Below are 22941 nucleotides of genomic sequence, written 5' to 3' on the forward strand. Positions count from 1 at the left end.
AAAATCATGTGACTCCCTGGCTCCAAATCCTCCTGTGTCTTCATCCCACACACACAGAGAGTGCAATCCAGCCTCCTACCAGCCCCCTGAGATGCAGCTCCTGCCCACCTCTCTGACTCTCCTCCCGACACTTGGTCCTAATGACTGGGCGCAGGCACAGGGGCCTTTTCTCTGTTTCTTTTACTTTATCTGGGCCTCTATCCTAGGTCTCTCTTGCTCAAAATCAAACCCAATTCCGCCGACACAGCACATTCAGGAAATTCCATCTTTATTTTTAGGGCCAGGCAATGCCATAGAAGCGTTTAGACAGCAGGGGTGATGCGTGGGTTTAACACACTGAACGATCGCTCTGGCTGCATGGAGGAGATGGGGTGGGTGTTGGGTGTGGGGTGCGGTTGGGGGAAGAAGCCGCAAGTGAAGCGCTTACCGGAGAACGGCCTACGTGATATCTGGGAGACTGATCTCAGTGAACTGCGACTGTTGGAGCTACAGCCCCTGGTATAGGCAGAGGCCGGGGCATCTCACAACCCTGATTTTTGTGGCTCCCACACAAGATCATCTGCCTTGTTTTTCCAATGACAGGTTTTCAGATGCAATCACTGCTCGTCACTATGCAGCCCTTGCCAGGCTCCTGGAGCCCATTTGATCCTCTCAGTGGCCTCATCGGGAAGGTGTGACTGTTGTCCTCACTTTCCAGAGAAGAAACCCAAGGTAAGGCAGGTGAAAAACCTGGGCCGAGGTCACCGAGCTGCATCGGTCAACCAGGTGGGCTGACCAGCATGGGCTGTGAAACAGACTGCTGTTAACCCAGGCTCCTGCTCTCACTCACTCTGTGAGTAAGAAACACCACCATTCCAGGCCTCAGTTTTCCTATCTGTAAAATGGGGCTAATAACATCACTTCTCTGCAAGGGCTGTCAGGCAGATTCAAGGAGACCATGCCTGTGAAGTGCTTAGAGCCATGCTCAGTACATCCTAAGTGCACAGCAAATCCCTACTAAAATACAGACTGTCCTGTGCAGAAGCAGTTCCCTCCCTGAACCCTCAGCACCAGACAGCCTCAATGAGCCCTCCACAAACAGAAGCCATGGGTGGTATTATTGCTTTGAAGCCTCATTGTTCCAACAAGGAAATCTCACACATCAACCAGAAAATCTCCCCCGCCTTTGTTTGGCCGTGCTGAGCTGATATGGATCCAAGGTCACATGATTGTTTTTCCTTTTCTTTGCCTGTTTCTTTTCTGTGTGGATCAATAAAAGAGATAACAACTGTACCTGGATTTTCCGTTTTAACAATTTTAATAATGCACAGGAAATTGGATGGATTAGGGATGCCACGTCACAAGGCGAGTCGACCCTGTCAACAGACCAAGTGGAAGATGAGATTCAAGGGCAGGAAAGAGAAGGGCCCAGTGGGTGGGAATTGGATAATTTGATGGGATTCAACAATCTAAATTAAATTAAACCTTGTCAGTGCTTTCTTCATATCACAATCTTCCAGTTAGGGAAAGAATGGGCTCTGGCAAGCAGTGAGTTGAAAATGAGGAATTTATTTCATTGTCTCTCCAGTTAGAATAAAGCCATGTCCCTTGCCCACAGTTTCTCTGGCCCTGCTGTTCCCCAAAATACACCCAAGTGGCTGTCCTCACCTCCCAGCCTTGAACTCGCTGTGCCCTCTGGCAGAACTTTACATGCCCACCTTGTCCTCCACATCCCGGTCTCAGCCCTAACAGAGGTCAGAGGGGCTCTTCCCCAGATACTACATCGAAGGGGGGGCCCATCTTGCTTCCCCCACTAGTCCACTGCCCTGCTGTACTTTCTTCACAGCACTGTCACTCTCTGAAAAGACTGTATTTACTCAGCTGTTCACCTTTATTTTGGTGAATTTTCAGGGTAAGCCCCATGAGAGCAAGGGTCTCCTCATTCCTGTTGACCTCCCTTTCCCAGACACCTAGAATGTGCCAGGTACATGGTGTAAGTGCTCAATACATCCTAATCAGGTGAGTGAGTGAATGAATAAATGAATGAATGACCTGCCGCTATCCAATAAGGTTTGCTACTTTTCCTTTACCAAGTGAATTGGGCACAAATCCCCAAGCATGTGTGTTTGCCCATCCTCTTGTGATGCCTTAAACACAAATCAGATCCTTTCCTCTTCTTTGCCTGTAATATCAGCCTTCCTGGCAAGATCCAGAATGCCTGGAGGGCAAGGGGTGTGCTCTGTGCCTCTCTGCATCCTCCATGATGCTTTGCACTTGGCCAGCTCTCAAAAGATGCCCCAGATTGGGTCAGCTGGGGTTGGATCAGGTCGGGTTGCATTGCATTGCACTGAGACATGAGAAGCTGAGGTATCATCTAGAAAGTCTGGTCACTCTCAGCGTATTTCAAAGGACACACTCTTCCATCAATAGCAGCTCTTTGGCCCTACACCTTTACTTAGACCATTCCCTCTGCCCAGGTGCCTTTCTCTTTCAGTCCCACTTCCAGTGAACTCCTACTCATCCTTCTATTTCTGTCACTTCTTCTGTGAAGCCTGCTCTGATTTCTCCCTTGTTGTCCTGCTCCCATCCTCAGCCTAAACACTGATCCCTCCGTCTCTATTACAGTTCAGTTTCCCTAGTGCCTCCCTCAGTTTCTTCAAATGGTAAGAGAAACACACACAGAGAGATCGCTTTTTGGACAAATAATCAAAGTAACTATAAAATGAGGTAGAATGAAATCTAAGAATTAGACAGAGACACAGCCACTTGTTTAATACCCACGTTCCCCTACAAGAACGTCAGCTCTGGGAGGCAGGGATTCTGTTGTCTTCCTAGATCTAGCCACCGCCCAGTGTAAAACCTCCCACCCAGAGGCCTCAAACAGCATGTGCTGGCTACAAAAATATGATGAGGCCATTGAGGGAAGAGGAACTGGGTCTGACGGGCATCCTAAGAGGATCAAGAAGGAGGCAGGTCTAGGCTGCTGCTTCAAAGAACAGGAGACTCACATTCATTCAGTAAATATGGGCTGAGGACCTACTGTGCATCATGTTCTGTCCCAAGCACTGGAGCAAAACAGGGATGTGAACAAAACACAAAACCTGCCCTCTTGGTCTTGACCTTCTAATGGGAAGAAAGACAATAACCAACTTTAAAAAATAGATACACATTACAGACGACCCCCAACTTAAGGTGGTTTGACTTAATGATTTTTTGACTTTACAATGGTATAAAACTGTTCCAAGCATGTTTAAGGTAGGCTGGGATAAGCTACAGATGTTTGGTAGTCTAGGCGTATTAAATGCATTTTCAAATGACATTATTTTCTACTTATGATGGGTTTATCAGGACATAACCCCATCATAACTCGAGGAGTGGCTGGAGCTAACAACTATTTGACTCAATGCATTTTCAACTTACAGTGGTTTTGTCAGCACGTGGCCTCATCATAGCTTGAGGAGCACCTCCAATGTCAAATGAAAAGTGCTATGAAAAAAATAAGGTGGGATAATAGGATCGAGAAGGATTGGAGGAGTTGCTTATTTATTTATTTATTTATTTATTTATTTACTTACTTGCTTATTTATTTCGAGATGGGTTCTTGCTATGTTGTCCAGGCTGGTGTGCAGGGACGGGATCTCAGCTCACTGCAACCTCTGCCTCCCAGGCTCAAGCCTCCTGAGTAGCTGGGATTACAGGTGCCTGCCACCACACCTGGCTAATTCTTGTATTTTTAGTAGAGACAGGGTTTCACCACATTGGCCAGGCTGGTCTCGAACTCCTAACCTCAAGTGATCCACCCACCTCAGCCTCCCAAAGTGCTGGGATTACAGGTGTGAGCCACCGTGCCTGGCCAAGGAGCTACTTTAGACTGGTAGTCAGGAAGGCCTCTTGAGAGAGAGGACATTGGAGAAGAGACCTGAATTCATGGTGGGGGGAGGAGAGTGTGTCATTTGGCTCCCAGGAAAAGAGCACTGCAGAGGGCTAAACAGAGAGTAGAAACAACCCAAGATGGGCATGAGTTTGGCCCTTAGAGGAAGAATAAGGTGTTGGGGCGGTGGGCTGGAGTGAAGAAAGCCAGGAGGGGAAGCAGGTGGTCCAAGAGCCTCACCCGGGAATGAGGGAGGTGCACACCCACAACACATGGGACCTGATGCATGCGTTACACACCATCGTGCATTCACACGACACCTTGGGGGACTTTTAAGTATTTTTGAGTATTTGCCGTAATTTTTAATATTCTAATGTCATAAAACCCTTCAAAAATGCTTTAAACAGAAGCTCTTCTCAGTATTGAAAATATCTCCTACATTGATCAGAGTACAAGTATTTTAGGAAGGAGAACTCATCTTCCCTACCCTCACCCCCTGATCTATTAGCAAGACCTTTCTTTGTCAGGATGCTAATTTCATACAAGAGAGCACAAAAAACACCCAAGCCCCTTTCCTGTCCTGCTGCCTACCTTAGGTGATGATTTCTGCCCCTTCCTTATAAAAGGACCAGAGCTATGAAAACAAGTGTTAAACCCAAAGATCAAAGAATGGTCCCTTCCGTTCCAAGTAGCCAAGCAGAATACCTGGAAATATGAAACCTGCCCTGTCCCCAGTTGTCCAGATGGAAGGAATTGGGCTTACAAAGGACATTGCAGGATCTCACTGCTGAGATGGTGGTCTGTTCCATTTATGAGCTTATTCTGTCAAGGTCTGTTGGGTTTGGTTTTGTGTGAGGTTTAACAGGATTTCAGGCTTGGGGGTGGTCTCTGAATTTTTTCCTTCTTTTTCCTTTTGATTCTTAAAAATACCCCACAACACTAAAGAAACAACCGTGGCTGAGAAGATTAGAATTATACAAAATGAAGTTCTCTTTCATATAAATGATGAAGGGTGTCTGGTCACCTCTGGAATTGTGATTTTTCCTCTCCTCGTACAAAAGCCAAAAAGCTGAGGATTTTGGTTAAAGAAAAATGACTATGAATAAACTGTGCCCATCTTGAGGTTCCAGTTTCAAACCCTAAGATTCAAAAGCAGAATACTTGTAAAACAGAAGCGATACAGCATTGGGTCGACTTCCAGGTCACATGATACACAGAAGAGAAAATAAATTGGGTATCTGTAGGTTTATTGCCTCTCTGTCTCTCTCTCTGTCTCTCTCTCTCTCTCTCTCTCTCTCTGTGTGTGTGTGTGTGTGTGTGTGCGTGTGTACGCACGTGCATGTGTGTGTGTGATACACTGACTCACAGTGGCTACAGTATTGTCTTGTGGGGAGTTTTGAAATGATGAGGGGTGAATTTGGGGTTGCACAATAATTGAAATTATCAAAGGTTAATTTTTTTAAGATAAAATCATGACTCTCAAACCAATATTAAATGAACGTGTCACAGTTTTATTTAACTCAGTAATGGATGAGGGAAGTAGAAAGGTTTTAAAACCAATTCAAAAGAAATTCAAAGAACAGACACATTTACAGGCTATTAGGAATGCTGAAATGCATTTGATTTATAGATGCAAAACTGGCTTCTTTCATAATGGAGGAAGGGAGTGCATTGAACCCCACTAGACATAATGTGCATCGCTATGGACAGGAATTGCATTGCTCTGAATTTGCTACAAATAGACTTGTATCTATAAAGAACTGGAAAATAGTCTAGTTAGAGCCAATGAAAGACAAAGATCACCTGTGTTGATGAGCTAGTCAAGACACACACTAAACTTAAAATTTTTCCCTATGTTTTCCTTAGGGCTCCCGGCATTCAGTAGACAGGAACACAGGATGCCATCACTCTCACCCCATGCAAGACAATCTCACACAACAAATAATTATCTTGTAACCCCCATGACTTTTGAATGTCTTTCTGGATATTCCCACAGATAAAAACTCTATTTATAATAAATGAGCCTCAAATCTAACTCCATAGGAACACAAAGCATTTGATACGTCTTTTAATGCACATTAAATGTGTTTTCTTCACTCCTCCTCTGTTCTTTTAATTTTCTGTACTTCTTAGACAGGGTGACTTTTGATTATCTTGCATTTTGAAATCCAGACAGAGTCATCAATAGTAGCGGCAAATATGTCACTCATATTTTATGCCTTGTAGTGCAGCTGTCCCCAAGCACGTACTTATTATGCATTAATTTTGTGCCATTCTATTGTTTTGTTATTGTTATTATAAGCAATATTCTACAAGTTAGTTCCTTTTATTTCTCCTTGATATTAAAGCAAGGACAATAGTCTGATTTCTTCAATTCTGTGTACAGGTAGGTCATGTTATTTATGAATTTCATTTCAGGAGTGTAAGGAGCAATACAATACTTGCAATAAAGGTGGCTGCTCAGTCACTCTGGTGGGGTTGAGAGCCACTGTTTCCTTGGGTGTTTCTGTTTCTCGAGTAACAGCACCGCAATTCTCTTTGGGGGAACAAAGTTTGCCCCCTTGGATACAGCCTGGAGGACCTGCCAATCAAGGTGACAGGTCCCACACTGGCCAATCACTGCTCTCTTCTTAGAAGCTACCTTTTAAGTAGGGTGACCAAGACATCAAAAGCAGTTGAAACTGCTTAACTCTGGCAGCCTGAGTCAGTTCCTGTTGTTCACCAAGAGCCCCAACCCAACACATAACAAAGAAAATAAACAACAAGCAGAAACCCAATAAAAGACGTCTTACTGGCATGTCTATCTAAAATAACGATGCACTTGAAAACCTAAAGAACTAATCTGAGGCAAAGAAACCTTTCATCCAGCTTTGACAAAGGCTCTCTCAGGTCCAATCAATCAGGTCCTCTAAGCCTTCTTCTCAACTAGACCGTCACCTTGGCTCCATCCTTGCCAGAACTGCTTAGCCCAATTGCAGCAAGAATCCTGATAAGTCAGTTTGGAGAGCATCCCCTCAAGTCCCACCCTTGATATCTGGTCACCCTGGCCTGCCATCAGCCAGAACCTCACTTGGTCAAGTCCAGCAAGTATCCCTTCACTCTTGATGTCTCCTTGGTGAATTTCCATCCACAACCTTGCAACCTGCTCCTTGGCAATAAACCCCTACATGTTCTTGTTGTATTCAGTACTGAGCTCAGTCTATCTTCCCTGTTACAATCACCTTGACACCCATTGTACTTGTCCCGAATAAATTCTTCTTTACCATCCTAACAAGCATGGGAATAATGTTCTCTTTAACATCTTTTACACAAGAACATATTCTGGGCTCCGAATGTGGGGCAGGCCCTGTGCTGAGCAGTGGGAAGAAAATGAGGACAGACCCAGGGAAGATCCCTGTCCCCATGGAGTGCATGGGGTGGCAGTGGGGAGATAGGACACAGGAACCGGGCAGGTTGGTTACCACGGATAGGCCTTATAAGAGGATGGAAGGAGGTGTCTCGATGGAATTTTTGTAAAACAAATCACATGCCAAGGTTTGCTACTTTGTAAAAATGATAAATTTTATGTACTATGGGCAGCCAACCCCTAATTTCTCTTGTCTCTGAAGTTCTGGATTTACTGTCTGAAGCGTTCCAGAAGCAGAAAGTCCTGGTTCAGCAAAGGTTGTTTTCATTTGCATTTTGAATATACCAGAGACTGCGGTGCCAATCAGCATGAGAAACTATTTTCTCATGCAATCCTCAATTTATGTAAAACAGCACTTTTCTCTAGTAGTCTTTGTAGTTCATTATAGGCTCCTGGCTGAGGCTCTGTCAAAACTAATGGCCGTATTCTCAGAGGGCACAGGTGACCTGCGGATGTGGGGCTTCATTCTCAAGGTCACTTTCATGGGAGATGCCCCCAACGTGTCCCTCCCCGGGATTAAGTTTCTCTGCCCCACCACTCTTGGACACAGCCACCCAGTCCTGGTCACCTACATAATTCATTTCCTTCACTTTGGGCCCAGTTATGTAATTCCATGCATTTGATATCATCTCCTCCAAAATGGACTCTAGGTGTCTAAACTGAACTTAAGCAAGTGGGGCTGCCAGTAATTTAACTAGACTTCGGCTGGGAGTCAATGGCTAAAAAGCAGAAACAGACCCTGGCAGCATGATGAAATTAAATAGCATGGAGTTTCACCGGGCATAGTGGCTAATGCCTGTAATCCCAGCACTTTGGGAGGCTGAGGCAGGCAGATCACGAGGTCAGGAGTTCGAGACCAGCCTGGCCAACATGGTGAAGCCCTGTCTCTACTAAAAATATAAAAATTAGCTGGGCATGGTGCCATGTGCCTGTAATCCCAGCTACTTGGGAGGCTGAGGCAGGAGAACTGCTTGAACCTGGGAGGCAGAAGTTGTCATGAGCCGAGGATGTGCCATTGCACTCCAGCCTGGGTGACAGGGCAAGACTCCATCTCAAAAAAAAAAAAAATAGCATGGAATTTTTCCAATTACCAGACGTGCAGAAAAGCTGGAAGTATAACACAACTATTCCTGGCTCCTGGCCCCTCACCTTTCATCACATCCAGGGCCAACCACTTTTGATACTTTCTAAACCATGTCTATATTTCCAAAAGCAAGACATCTCAAGAGTAACAGCTCTTGTCCATGGCACTGCATGGATCAGTAGTGTGTTCCTTCTTGTTGCTGAGTAGTATTTCATGGCATGAATAGTCTACAACTTAGTCATTCATTCCCCTATTGGTAGGCATTTGGGTAATTTCCAGTGTGGAGCTGTTAAAAGCTGCTTATAAACATTCTTGTTGACATGATTTGTTTCTCTTGTGGATATGCCTCGGAGTGGAATTGCTGAGTCATAGGAAAGAGGCATGATTAATTTTTTTTAATTGCCGAAACACTTTCTGAAGTGGCTTTCCAATTTCACATTTCCACCATCAACGTTCGGGGCTTTCGGCTGCTCCACACTCTCATTTGGCCAGCTGCAGACATCGGTTGCTGGCTTGCTGCTGTGACATATGAAGGATTTAGCAGAGGGCTCTTTTAGCTCCTACTTTAGAAGTAGGAAAGATGGCTCTGTGAAGGTAAACTCCGCAGATCTGAAGCTTAGCTCTGTCACTTACTAGTAGCTGTGGAAACTTGGAGAAGCTGTTGCATTTCTTTGTGTCTCTGTGTCCACATCCGTGAAATGGGAAAGTAATAGTTTCTACTCCACAATGTCAAAAGTACCAATTTGAAGACTGTATTATATGTAGTAAACAACAAACGTTAGTTACTACTATTCTGTTATTCTAGTTACTATTAGTAACTATTTCTTATAGGTACTATTATTCTATTTTGGGTTTTCCTGGTCATTTTAAAGATTTGAACACCTTTATTTCTTTGTCCAACTATGGACAGTGTCTCTTGGCTCCCTGCTTTATAAGACAATGCTTCTAAAATATATGTAAAGATGCCTTCTATGTGCCAAGCACTGTTTGGGAAACATCATTTATAAAGTAATATAATCTTCACATCAAACATCTGATTCAGGTGTAATTCATTATGCTTAGGATGGAGATAGGGAAACATAGGAGCAGAGAGGTGAGATGGCTCACCCAAAGTCCACAGCCTGGAGGTGGCAGGGCCAGGGCTCAGATCCAGGCAGGTGGAAGCTAGGGTCCACATGCTTCCCCACTGCTCCTGAGCCTCCTCTTTGTCCAGGCCCTCCTTACCCTCACCCACCTCCCAGCCTCTGCCAGGCATACTTGTTGCTATAAATAAGGTGTACACCGTAAAAGTTTAAGGAAAAGTGGAATTCTGTTTTCATATCAGATCAGACATCCACCCAGAGAGAATAAGAGGTATTTGAAGACATTCTCCCTGGCCTGGACCACAGAGACTCCAGCTCACCTGTGGGTTTGCTGCTCATTGAGAAGACTCTTCAAAAGCGCATGAGTTTCTGACATCCTCCACAGCCTCCAAACCCTGGACCGACTGCCTTTCAGTCATCATTTGGGGGAGAGCCCAGATGTCCTGAACTCCAAGTGCAGCTTTCTCTGCACCAGTCTGTGAACAGGACAAGTCCTTGAATCCCTTTGCTTCAGTTTCTGCATCTGTGTCTCCTCCAGGCCTCCTACTCCCCAGGCGATCTCATCCTGACTGAAGCCTTTACATGCCCATTCTATGCTGAGCATTCTAAAATAGTCTAGTCCTATCTCAACTTCTTCCTGAAATCTCTACTTGTATATCCAACTGTCCACCTGACTCCTCAAACATGGTCTTAACAAAGCTGAACTCTTGCTCAGCTTCAGGCCCCAAACTTACTCTACTCACCGTCTACCGCATTTCAGCAAATGGAAATGTCACCATTCCAGTGACTCTGGCTGCAAACCTGGGAGTCTTCTTAGCACCTCCCTCTCTCTTGCTTGCAGCACCAGCTGAAAATACGCAGCCAGAAGAACTGCCAGCTGAGCCCAGTTACCCCAAAGAACCGTGAAAGCTAATTAAATGTTTGTTGTTTTGAACCACAAGAGTTTGGGGTTGCTTATTGCATGGCTCTAGGTAACTGAGACATGGTGCTTTCATAGACAAATGTTTTAGCTACATCCCTGATATAAACTACCAGCTAGGTCTTCAAATATGCTCACTTTTCTATGTCTCAAACCTCAGAGCTAGCCTGCCACAAGCAGTTTCCCTGCCACTCCTGGATGATAACTCTACAATTACTTAATATGTTTTTTTTTTTTTTGCAAATGGACTATAACAATTGGCTCATTTGTATCATATTGGCTGCTACTAAGAACTAGTAATACTAATGATGGTCATGCATATTGACTAAGCATGTACCATGCGTCACCTGTAGCTCTAAGGGTTTTCCATATGATCGCTTGTCTAGTCCTCGCTGCGGCCCTATGAGGAAGATACTATTATTGTCACCATTTTACAGATGATGACAATGAGACACAAAGAGGTTACCCACGGCCTCACAGCTAGAAAACCTGGGAGGTGAGACTTGACTCCCTATTGCCCAGCTCCTAGAGCCTAAATCCTAGGACAAAAACAGTAATAACCACCGCTATCTATCAACTTCTTGCTACCTCTCAGATGCTTGTCTAGCTCATTGTTGATTTCTCCCCATAGCTCTTGGAGATAGGTCTATTATTATGTGCATGTTATAGGTGAGGAAACTGAGGCACAGCAGGGCTGAGTCACGCAGCTGGGAACCCATGGCAGAGTCAGGATTCAAGCCTACGCATTCAAGCTACAGCGCTCACACCCATCACCATTCCCTTGTGTACCAGTGAAATAACATTCAAATACGCTCATAACCATCAGATAGCAAGATTTTTCTGTGCTGTCTAACTCATTTCATGAACCACCCAGGACAGGTAGATCACAATGTGGGAAGTATCTTCCCAGTCTCGGGTGCCTCCCACCTGGGGACCCAGTCTACTCACTGGGTGGACCTGGCTTATTTCCATCTACGGCCCTGCACACACTCCATACCTAGCTGTCCCTGGATGCAAGACCCTTGGTGCTTGAGGCTGTGCCTCCCCAGGACCACATGCAGCTTCCAAGGCTCCCACCCCTTCTGGCCTGTCCCCTCCCTCCTCCTCTGCGCCCTCTGTCCAGGACTCTTGTCCTGACAGCCGCCCTCTTAGCTGGAGATGAGAATACAACTGGCATCCACATTCCACCTGGATTTGCATCATCGGGCACATTTACTGCCCTCTGTGCCATAATTACGCACTTGCTCTGCACTGGACCCTTTTCAACTCCATGCACGTCCCTTCTCCCTCCTGAATTTTTAAGGTGGTTATCACAGATATGGCAGACCTTGGCTTTCCCAGACATGAATCTGGCTTTAAAAATGCAAACAGATCAACGCCCTACTTAACGTAATCATTGCTGCCCCTAGAATCAAGGGGAAGGCAGATGGGGCACACTTTGGGGTCAGTGTACTTTCTAACTAGGAGAAGAGTTGAGGCCTGTATTTTCCACAGCACCATCTGCTCCCTAAAATCATACAAATCCTTCATTGTCCCCCATAGAGGGGTAGAATTTCCTGATCACTGTGAGTCAGACAGGACTCCTGGGCCAGGATTTTCATGACATCTGAGTCAGACAGAGAAGTTTGCAAGAGGGAAGTGATCCAATTGGCTTTGAAGAAGAAAAAAAAAAAAAACACAGTGCTCAAATTCTCTAGAGCAGGTTTTTCCCCGAAGTTTTTGAAGCAGGATCCATTATAAGACACACAGTTTTCATCAGAACATGACTTAAGTGTACACACATACACATGCATGCACAGAGAGTGTTAGGAAAGTCATAGACTAACAACAGATGTAAGAAACAAAGCATGGGCTTCATTGAATGTTTGTTTTAAAAAGCAACCGAAAAACAGCTTATGAGACAATCAGGAAAACTTGAACATTGACTAGATATTTGATAATATCAAAAGAATTATTGCTTATTATTTGTAGGCAAGCTACTGGTATTGTATTTGTGTTTTAATGAGGAGTCTTTCACTTTTAGAGACACAGTATTATGATAAAAATGTTATAAGGCCTAGTCCTCAAAATAATCCAAAAGAAAGCAAATTAGTATAAGGTGATATAGAGATGAAATGAGATTTACCGTGCACATTAAAACTGGGTAATGGGTAAATAAACGGAAGTTTCTTACGCTTTCTCCAATACTTTGTATGTATTTGAAAATATACATAATATACTTTATATTAATCCAATTAAAGGACCTGGGGGGAAAAACTACTGGATCAAAACTCATAAATAAATCAAAGGAATTGCCAATCAGATAGTTTGCAATAATTATAGCAAGCAGTGTCTTAGAGCAAGACTATTTGGGTTTGAATCCTTTCTTTGACACTTACCAGCTGCATGGCTGTGGGCAAGTTACCTATCCTCTCACTGCTTCCACTTCCTCCTCTGTAACTTATAATAATAATAGTATCTACATGCTGGAGTTGTTAAGAGAATTCAACGTGTTGAGTGCTTAGAGGTGTACCTAGCACATAATAATCACTATCCTAGCAGCAGTCACAGTGGTGGCAGCAACGGCAGCAACAGTAGTATACAGAATTCTGGAATCTTTTTTTTAATATTGAGGCCATCTGAAAAACATACTGCAGCTCTACGTTGGCTGTGAAGGTGTTAAAAGGAAAACTTTAGGCAAAGTTAATTTAACAGAGGTTATTTGGACAAAGAACAATTCAAGAATCAGGCTGTACTCAGAAGCAGAAGAGGTTCTAAGGGTTCAACTCAGCAAGGTGGAGAGCAAGTGTTTAGAGACAGGAGATGTAAATAAAGTACAAGATTAACTTGATTGATTACAGCTAGGCATTTGCCTTATTTGGACATGGTCTGACCTGTTGGCTGCTTCTGATTGGCTGAAGTTCAGCAGCTTGTGATTGGCTAAAGCTAGGCCACTGGTGATTGGCTGAGATCTGGCTGTTACAAAAAAATCTATACTCCTAAATTAGGTTTCAGTTTGTTTATACACTAAGTTAGGTTGCAGAGCTTGATGGAAGAACTCAAAGTACAGAGACAGCCTTGAGCTAATGGCCTCCTGCTTATTTAATTTAATAAAGTTAATAGGGTCGAAGTGGAAGTGAGGTGTGACAGCTTCTTGGAATGCTCCTTGAAAAGAAACCTGATGCTTTGAGCCCTGTTGACTTCATTCCTTCTTTCATTCTGGTTGCTTTGGGGGCAACATGTCTGGGGCTGGGGCTGGAGCTGGAGTTGCCATCTTGGGCCATGTACTGTTCCAGGGAATAGAAGCCATGCATTGCAGGAAAACCCAAATGAAGAAATCAGATTCCTGGATGCTTGTTCAACTAGTACCCACATGCCAGCCTTGAGCTATCGCCCCAGACTACCACGTGGGAGAAAAGTACATGCTCGTCTGTTTAGATGTCTATGACTGGGAGCACCATTACTCATGGCAATAATCTGGATCAGATAATCCTACCTGGTACATTAAGTTGTAATTTGTTTATCATAAATCATAAGAGATGTCATCTCAGAGGACAGAACATAAATTGATACAGTGAAATATTCTGAAACTGGAGATCCAAAGGGTGTTGTTCATCCTCTTTTCAATACACGGAGCTGAGAGGAAAGACAATGAAGTCATTCTGACTCATCCTGCCTCAAAGAATTATTTATTCCTGTCTTTTCTATCTTCTTGTCAAATTTCATGGTCTTGGGTAAAGCAAAAACATGAACAGAAGATTCATGAGTATGAGCTGTGAAGCCAAGTTTGAAAGGAACCTGACAGGTTGAATTAGAAAATATCATGTTTTTTCCTAGACTGCATGCTTTGTCCTCCATCCTTGGCTGACAAGCCCTACTTGAATGATACCCCTTCTGAGATGCCTTCTCTCCTACCCTAAGAGAGCATTGGTCAGACATCCATCATTGGACAAACAGTAATACCTTCTAAACATCTACAAACACATCCTGAGCACTTTATAGTCTCTTGTCCAGTATCCATTCTCCTTTCTTTCAACATTAGCCTTTGTGGATGTTTTCCTTCCTAATTTCCAGTTCCCATGACCCAGTGGGGCCCCTCCCTTGACCTCAAGACTGGAAAACATCCTGAAGTCCACGCCAATCAGTATATACCATTACTCTGGTTACAGTGATGGGTCCAGGAGTAGTCACATGACCTAAGCTGGCCCAGTCAGAACGAACCTCGAGACTAGGAAGTTATGCTTCTATTATGGCCAAGTAAGCCTCTAGGAGGCCAGTCCTCTCACATGCAACAGCTATAAACTCAACAAAATTTTTTAAACGACGACCTGAAAGCACAGGAGAATGAACAAAGGCAGACAGATATGGGAGGAGAGTTGATGCTTAGACAAATTTTCACCTGAGAGGAGGTTCCAGTCTGCAAAAGGGGGAAAAGTAAAACTCCAAGTAACAATCAGTCATCTCACTCACTTGAAGAACCAGAGGACCAGGTTCTGGGAAACGACAGCCACTGGAATGGAGGAGGGAAATTGCAAAAGCAGAGAGACATTGGAGACAGGGAGCCCCAAATTTTATGTATAAACTTTCCAAATGTCTAGCTGGTCCCTAAACCACAGGTGTGTAGACAGACTACAGGTAGCCCAGCTAAGGCTGCCACAGAATTGAACTAAATTTGAGCTGCTTCCCACTGCAGGAAACACAAAACTTTTCCATTTTTTTCTTTTACCTTTAGTAGTTGAAGGCAAGACCTTTTCAATTTGAGTTCAGCCACTTTAGCCACTTGCTTAAAAAATCAACAGACTTTACAGGAAACCAACAGAATCCAGAATTACTGTATTGGTCACAATATTCTGGATATAATGAAAAATTGCAGGAAAATATGGCAAAGCTTCAACATAAAAAATAAGAATAGAGACTCATCTGAAGATGACTCATATGTTCAAACTAGCAAACAAAGATTTTTAATAGCTATTATACATATGCTAAAGGACATAAAGGAAAATTCATTCATAATGAATGAATAGATAGGAAGTCACAATTAGAGTGAAACTCAGAATTGCTATGTAAACTACTGGAAAATACTTTGACAAAATGTGAAGCTAATTCTCAGGCAGTTCTTTTAACCCAAAGGAAGAGACTGAAACTTCCTGGGACCACAGAACAGAGCTTGTAAAAGAAACAAATACAGCAGAAAGAAAACCTCAGAATTAGAGAGAAACACAGTGTTCATAGGATTAAGTGTTTAAGTCTAGCCATACCTGAAGCCAGTATGTCCCCTGGCCTTTCCTATGAATCATAGCATGATTCAAACAATCCTTGTTCAAGCAACTTTGAGTTGAGATTTTTGTCCTTTTAGTAGGAAGAGACATACTGATTGTCTTATGTAGGGTTCTCCCAGAGGCAGGCATGAAGACAAATTTGAATGAAAGTTATTTATTTGGGAGCTATAAAAGCAACAGTAGAGGAATAGGAAATTGAGACATGAAAAAAGAAAGGAAGCAATTCAAGGTGACTTGATAGGCAGGTTTTACAATAGGCAATTCAAGCTGAAGGCTGTGAAGAACATGGTGAATTATCCCACTCAAGGGGCAAAGAAACTGGGATTTTTAGCCACGAACTCACTTCCTTCACTGGTTGGGGGCTGTCCCTGGGGCACTGACTCTCTGGCACCTCCAATCTGCCCCCATGCACAGGCTGAGCACACTCCAACAGCCAGAGAAAGTTCTTAGGCAGAGAGCCACAGGTGCTCACAGTGGATGTCCCTGGCATATATTTATAGGAACAGTGAGTACCCAGGAGAGGCGGGCAGGGCACCAACAGCATCTGCTACACACTACACACGACCTTGGCTTTTGTGTGATTCTGAGGGTCTTTGAAAATAGAATTAGCTTTGCTATCACCTCCCTATCCCCACTGCATAGCAAGGTGTCTGACATGTACGTAGTTGAGGCCTAATAAACACTTGTTCTCTCTGAATGGCAGGAGGACTATTTCCTATGGGGGTAGGGAAGACAACAAGGTCTGCAGTGACTGATTATCTACTTATTAAAGGCTAATGGAAATTCAGAATTAAAGCAGCAAGATGGCCGCCTTTAAATGATTTCCCACGTTAAGAAAATGGAAGATTTTCTGTGCTCTTGAGGACCAATGTTTTATTTAAGGAGAGGTTTGGATTGTTACAAGTATCTCAGGGAATTTCTTCACTCTACCTTCCACAGAATTAAAATGGAATATTTCTCTCCTGCCTGTGGCAACTGGAATGACAAAGGAAAGGGTTGATATAGGATATTGTAGGGTAGATCTTGCTGTCTCAGGAGAGTCGTCTGAAAGTGAAAGAAATGGCTCCTGTGCAGGTTTTGCACCCTCCCAAAAATGCTCCCAGTCTGTCAGCATCTGGGCACTCAGACAAATGGGACCATTGCCATTTAAACAAAGAAATACTTTCAACTCAACACATTTGTTGTGTAGCTCTTAGAATTTTCAACCCATAGAATTCTAGGATTGTGGATTTTATTTGGTCAAATCCCCAGTATCCTCATTTTGCATGTCTCCAGAATTCCATCCACTCATTGAACAAAAATCTTCTGAGCATGCACTATATGCCAGGCACTGGGCTGCATGCTGAAGACACAACAGTGAACCAGACAGTGAAAATTCTACAGCCATGGATGCCGGGTTATGGAGAAGAAAGTGATAATAGTGAATAATTCTATGGCACTTACCACGTGCCATGTGATAGGTTATGTGCCTTCTAAGTGTTCTCTGGTGAAATCTTCCACAATTATTCTCTAATCTGATGTTCTTATTATCCCCAGTTTATAGATGGAAAATAAAGTAGGCATAGAGACCTTAGGAAACTTGCCCAGGGTCACAAAGCCAGAAAGTGGTGAAGTCTGGATTCAACCCTGCCATCTGACTTGATTTCAGGCTTTCAACCTCCACCCTCTGACTGCTTTGCAGGTTGTTTATTCTACAAATTTGTATTAGCTTTCTACTGTGGGCCACACACTGTGCTAGACACTGGGGCTGTAAGATGAGGAAAAATAAATGTGACTGCCGCTCTCATTAAGTTTACATTCTAGTCCTAGACAACATGGGTCAAAAAATTCATTCATTTATCCACTAGCTGAGTTATTACTAAATGACCAGTATGCAGCTATCCGCTCTAGGGTTGGCAAAGGTAAGAAAGGCATGCTCCCAGCTAGAGTAGAGCAATTTGGAGGTGTGTATAATACCTATGTCACATCCCCAGCTGAGGGGGTGGAATCAGGATGTATGCATTCAGGTGACCCCTTCCCCATGTAGGTGTGTAGTCCAGCCATAGGCCAATGCTTACATGGCCAGTAAGTGGTAGATTCTGGAGCTTAAGTTCACGTGAAGAGGAGGCTTCCCTGTGCCATTCTCAGCACAAATCACAGGCAAGACAGAGTAAAGAGAGGGCAGAAGCTTCCAGAAAGTAAGGGAAGCCAGTCTACAGAGAAGTTCCACGAAGCTCCCAAGAAGAACAGAGATTTGATTCTCTCCTGCCCCCGAAGATATCTGTAGTTTGAATGGTTTTAATCAATTGAGGAACTTTAAGAGGAAGCCATGTTCATACAGAACAATGCCAAATCCATTTGAAATTCTAACCAATTCAGCATAATGTGAACATGTATGCACACACACATTTAGAGTCCTAATCAAAGTGACCAAGATATCTTTGGAATCTGATCAGGTGTAGTGGATACTGTTGACTGCCTACCCAACATTTCAATGCTATCCTCACAAAAAGAGAAAAAGAAAAAGAAAAGGCCTTAACTTTCCAGGAATCCTGCTTTCCCTACATTCCAGGAACTCAAGAAAGTTTCTCCAGCTCCCATCCTAGCGACAACAGTGTTCTAAGGGTGATCCCACTAGTTTCATTGACAGGGTTTTGGTCAAGAACACACGTGTCATGCAGTTAAGGTCAAGGTGATTTGAAAAAGGGTTTGCTTGTGGTTTCTAGGAAACTCCCTGCTTGCTCTTCTGAGAATGCTTCCAAAGGTTACCTGATTTCTTCTTCACCCAAGAGGAAGTCCAGCCTTGGGATGAAGTCAACACATAACAGCAGGGCAGAGAGGGAAAGGGTCTGATCCATGAAGGCATGTTGGGATTGCTGGATTACCTCTAGATTATATAAACTAACATATTTTGTAATTGTTTGAGCCAATTTCCGTATGAGTTTCTGTGATATGTACTGAAAAACATCCTGATACACAGTTGATTTGCAGTGTGCTTTGGAGAGCTGTGGGCTGATTTTTATTTTTATCTCACATTTTCAACAAGACTGTTCAAAGTTCAAACCACATTTGGGAGGTGCCAGATACCTCACCATCATCAAAGAGGCCATGCAGGGGAGAGTATTCATTTTGAAAAGGAGGTGGTTTGTTAATGGTTGGTATTGGGTTGTCTCTTAAAAGCATAACACACCCCAAAACTGATCAACAAAACAGCTAAAAGTGCTGTTACTTCAAAAGATCCCTTTACCTGGGACCTTGCTCAATTCTGCTTACCTAACTATACCTAGATAAATGTGTGAAAAGTAATATTTACACTTTTGTTTGATTGCTGTGTGTGACTAGGTGGATGAGACTGTGACAGATGGAGAGAGAATGAGGAAATGCAACAACTTCTCCCAATTCACTATTTCCCGAGTTTTCTCTCTTCTGTTAAACTTCCCAAAACCAACTTTCCGGAATCACAGCGTGGTGAGGAATGCAAACATTATTATCAATTGTATCAGACCTAAAACCCAGACCCAGAGAATTCCTTGTTGCCCTTGGAGCTATTTTAAGGTTTAAGATTTAAACTATATTCCTATTTTCTATATATTTTCCAACATTCCACTGAATATAATCCATATGGTTGGATTTTTTTTTTTCTTAAAAGAGAAAATATGGCCTTGGTGAGAACGCTGGTGTTGCAGGTGCCTCCTCCCCTGCACTCCCGTGCACACAGCCCGAGACTCACTCCGGCTGGGAAGGAGAGAGGCTGCGTTCAATATAAATGCAAAACGCTCCAGACATTCATGATTATCTGTGCTGTGCATGAATAATGACAGCAGCTTGCAAGTGGGCAGGACTTGGCGGAGAGGCCCCGTCTCAAATCCACTACCACACCAACACGCTCCGACGAAGTGCCTGTGAAATCTGCCTTCAGTCACTAATTTCACACTCCAGGGACAGAGCTGCGAACAGCCCAGAGCACATAATTCCCATTTTAATAACAGTTTCCTTAACCTTCAGACATCCTGTTATGGTATTTTTTCCACCTTTACAAAATTAAAATGCTCCATTCCTTTAAGGTGAAGTATCAGGTTTGTTCTCATTTAATCATCTCTTTACTGTGTTGACTTTGCAAACAGCAGAGATTTTATTTTGTCTTTAGATCATTTGTGAAGCTTTTTCTGACTTGGCTGCATTTTTACAAAAACAAAATGAATCGTTCACATACTCCGCATTCATTTTTCCCTCTCCTGCAGCTTTCTAAATAATGTAGGTATTTTGGATGCTTCTGTCATGAGCACGGAATGCATTTGCAATGCCCTGCTAAAATATGCTTTTCATCTTCCTTCAGATCATAAAATGAATTTTCTTCTCTGAGCTTCTGCAGACCTGAGAAATACCCTTCCCTTCTGGAACTTGCTGCAAGACACAGGGGACGGCCCTTTGGGACAGAGGAAAGAGTGAGGATCCCAAGTTGACAGACGGGCAGACATCGACCCAAAGAGAGCAATTTGCAAGATTTCTGGTGGCTGGATTTATGAACCCCAAAAGGGTTTGCCTTGGGAATTAGGGTTTGATCATTCCTGTTAAGTCAGTGGGGCATTCCCCTCAATGACTCAGACATAACATCTATTCAGATGACTGGATATTGTGAAAATCTGGTTCTGTTGCTTTAGAACATACATCACAAGTTTGTTTCTGATATAAATTGGCGTGTTGGGGTTGTTTTTTGTTTTTTTAATAAGCCATGGTTCTCATCATGGTACTTTTAAAAATAGGCTTAGTCTAGCAATCAGAAACTTAGAGGCATGCATCTCAAATTTTAATCCCTGATAAAACAACAGATCCTGAAAGAGTTAACATTTTGTTCTTTGTGGATTTTCTTTTTTTTCCCCCATTTATTTATTTTATTGCATTTTAGGTTTTGGGGTACATGTGAAGAACATGCAAAATTGTTTCATAGGTACACACGTGGCAGTGTGATTTGCTGCCTTCCTCCCCATCACCTACATCTGGCATTTCTCCCCTTGCTATCTCTCCCCAGCTCCCCATCCCCCACTGTCCCTCCCCTATTTCTCCCCAACTGACCCCAGTGTGTAGTGCTCCCCTCCCTGTGTCCCTGTGGTCTCATTGTTCGGTTTACACATTTTGTTCTTTCAGATTTTCTTGCTTGACTTTTAAACTATTCCATTAAAGTAATATTTATCTTGATTTTTCAGAGTTTTGGCATTCCCCCTCAAAAGAGCCCAGAGAAAGAGCCTCACTTGATTCATCTTAGTCCCATTGCAGAATTTACTTCAAGCCCAAGGGTGAGGTGAGTTTATGGGTCCCCTTCTAAGGATAGGAGTTTTGGTGTCCCCAACCTTTCCCTTATCGAGATGGTGAATTTGGATCTTGATATGGTTTGGCTCTGTGTCCCCACCCAAATTTCATCCTGAATTGTTATCCTCACGTGTCAAGGGAGGGATCTGGTGGGAGGTGATTGGATCATGGAGAACACTATCACTGTTCTCCTGATAATCAATGAGTTCTCATGAGATCTGATGGTTTTTTAAGTGGCACCTCTCTCTCTCTCTCTCTCTCTCTCTCTCTCTCTCTCTCTCTCTCTCTCACCCACCTCCATGTAAGATGTGCCTTGCTTCCCCTTCACCTCCTACCATGACTGTAAGTTTCCTGAGGCAGGCAGTTTTTTATAGCAATGTGAAAATGGACTAATATGCCTCTGTCTTGGAAAGAGGGAAAATGTAAGAATTCGTAGATGGCCCCAGGTCTCAGCTCTCCTGACCCTTACTAACATCAGCAATTAAATCCCAAGTGAGCTGCTGATACATGCCATCCACTTCCCCACCACCTGTCTGTCTTGCCCTCTCTTTTCCCCTCTCTGTGTTCTCATTGTGACCTGTGGCAAGGCTGGCATCGTACTTTCAAGATCATTTTACATCAGAACAACAGAGTGCCAGAAAGTTCTTGTGTGAGGGTCTCTCAGATGAAACCTCCAAACACACGGATCCCTGTATCATCCTTGTGTATACAAGGCACACACCTGAGAAGAGGCTGGGGAGGTTTCAGGCAAGAATTTCAGATTCAGCTGTGATCCTGGTCAGCCCTACCCTCCCCTGCTCTGAGATTGACGTAAAAGTCAGCTTTGTCACTCTCGGCACCCTTCAGCATCTGTCACATCTACACAAAATACCAACCACAATTCTTGGACATGTGCCCTCCAAAATGCCAACCCTTCAGATACATGGGAATGTCTAGAAATGTCTACTTGGGTAAGGGATCCCCCTGGCCGGCTACCGCCCATTTTCCCAGATGACTGAAGCCCTGGAGTTGTCTGGGACTGGTTATTAGAGTGGCAGAATGTTCTTTTAATCTCCCAACACATATGACCCTTCTTTTCATAATAATGCAGAGGAACAAATCTGCCATGGAACCTTGATGGTCTTGCATATATCAACATAGGCCATGCAGGCAAGGCTTGAACTGTGGCTCATTGGAGTCTTTGCAGAATGTCTTAGGATCCTCCAGGAACATGAGGTACCCCAGGCATCTTCCGCTCACTTCCCTCCCTCCCTGAGAGGTTCACGGGGCAGTTTCTCACTACCAAGCAGGTTCTGGTAGGTTTTCCATCTTGCCCCTCAGAACATCACTGCAGACCATAAAACTCCTCAGCTGTACTTTAGGACTGGCTCTACTGCATAGGGTGTCCCATCAATTATGGCAGTCATCCAGGCCCTTGTATTTAGGTGTCACCTGCATAAGGGTCCTGGGAGCTTGTGTTAGGCTTCTCTTGCATTATCATAAACAAATACTAGAGACTGGGTAATTTATAAAGGAAAAAGGTTTAATTGGCTCAGCACTCTACAGGCTGCACAGGAAGCCATAGCACCAGCATCTGCTCCTGGGGAGCCTCTAGAAGCTTGCAGTCATGGCGGAAGGCCAGATGGGAGCCTGCGTGCCGCATGGCAAAAGCAGGAACAAGAGGGAGAGGGAGTAGGGGAAGTAGGTGATGCCCACTTTTAAATGCCAGATACTGTGAGAACTCACTCTCATGAAGATAGCACCAAGCCATGAAGGGTGCGCCTCCCCGTGATCCAAACCAGGCCCCACCTCCAGCATTGGGGATTACATTTCAACATGAGATTTGGGCGGGGACAAATATCCAAACCATATCAAAACTACCACCCTTGGCTACTCTAGGTAATTCAACAGCCAGCTGAATCTAAACAGAGCTCATTGTTCCTTCATAGGCAAATCTTTCAGGATTCACCTTACCTCACCTTGTCCTTGACAATAACACTCAGACGTGGTTGTGGAGAATTAACTTTCCCTGTTGTGAAGTCTGAGGCAGGTGGTAAATTGAAGTGCCCTGCCCTCC

This window comes from Sapajus apella, unplaced genomic scaffold, assembly GCF_009761245.1.
Source record: "Sapajus apella isolate SASKATOON/1434 unplaced genomic scaffold, GSC_monkey_1.0 scaffold92, whole genome shotgun sequence".
NCBI lineage: Eukaryota > Metazoa > Chordata > Mammalia > Primates > Cebidae > Sapajus > Sapajus apella.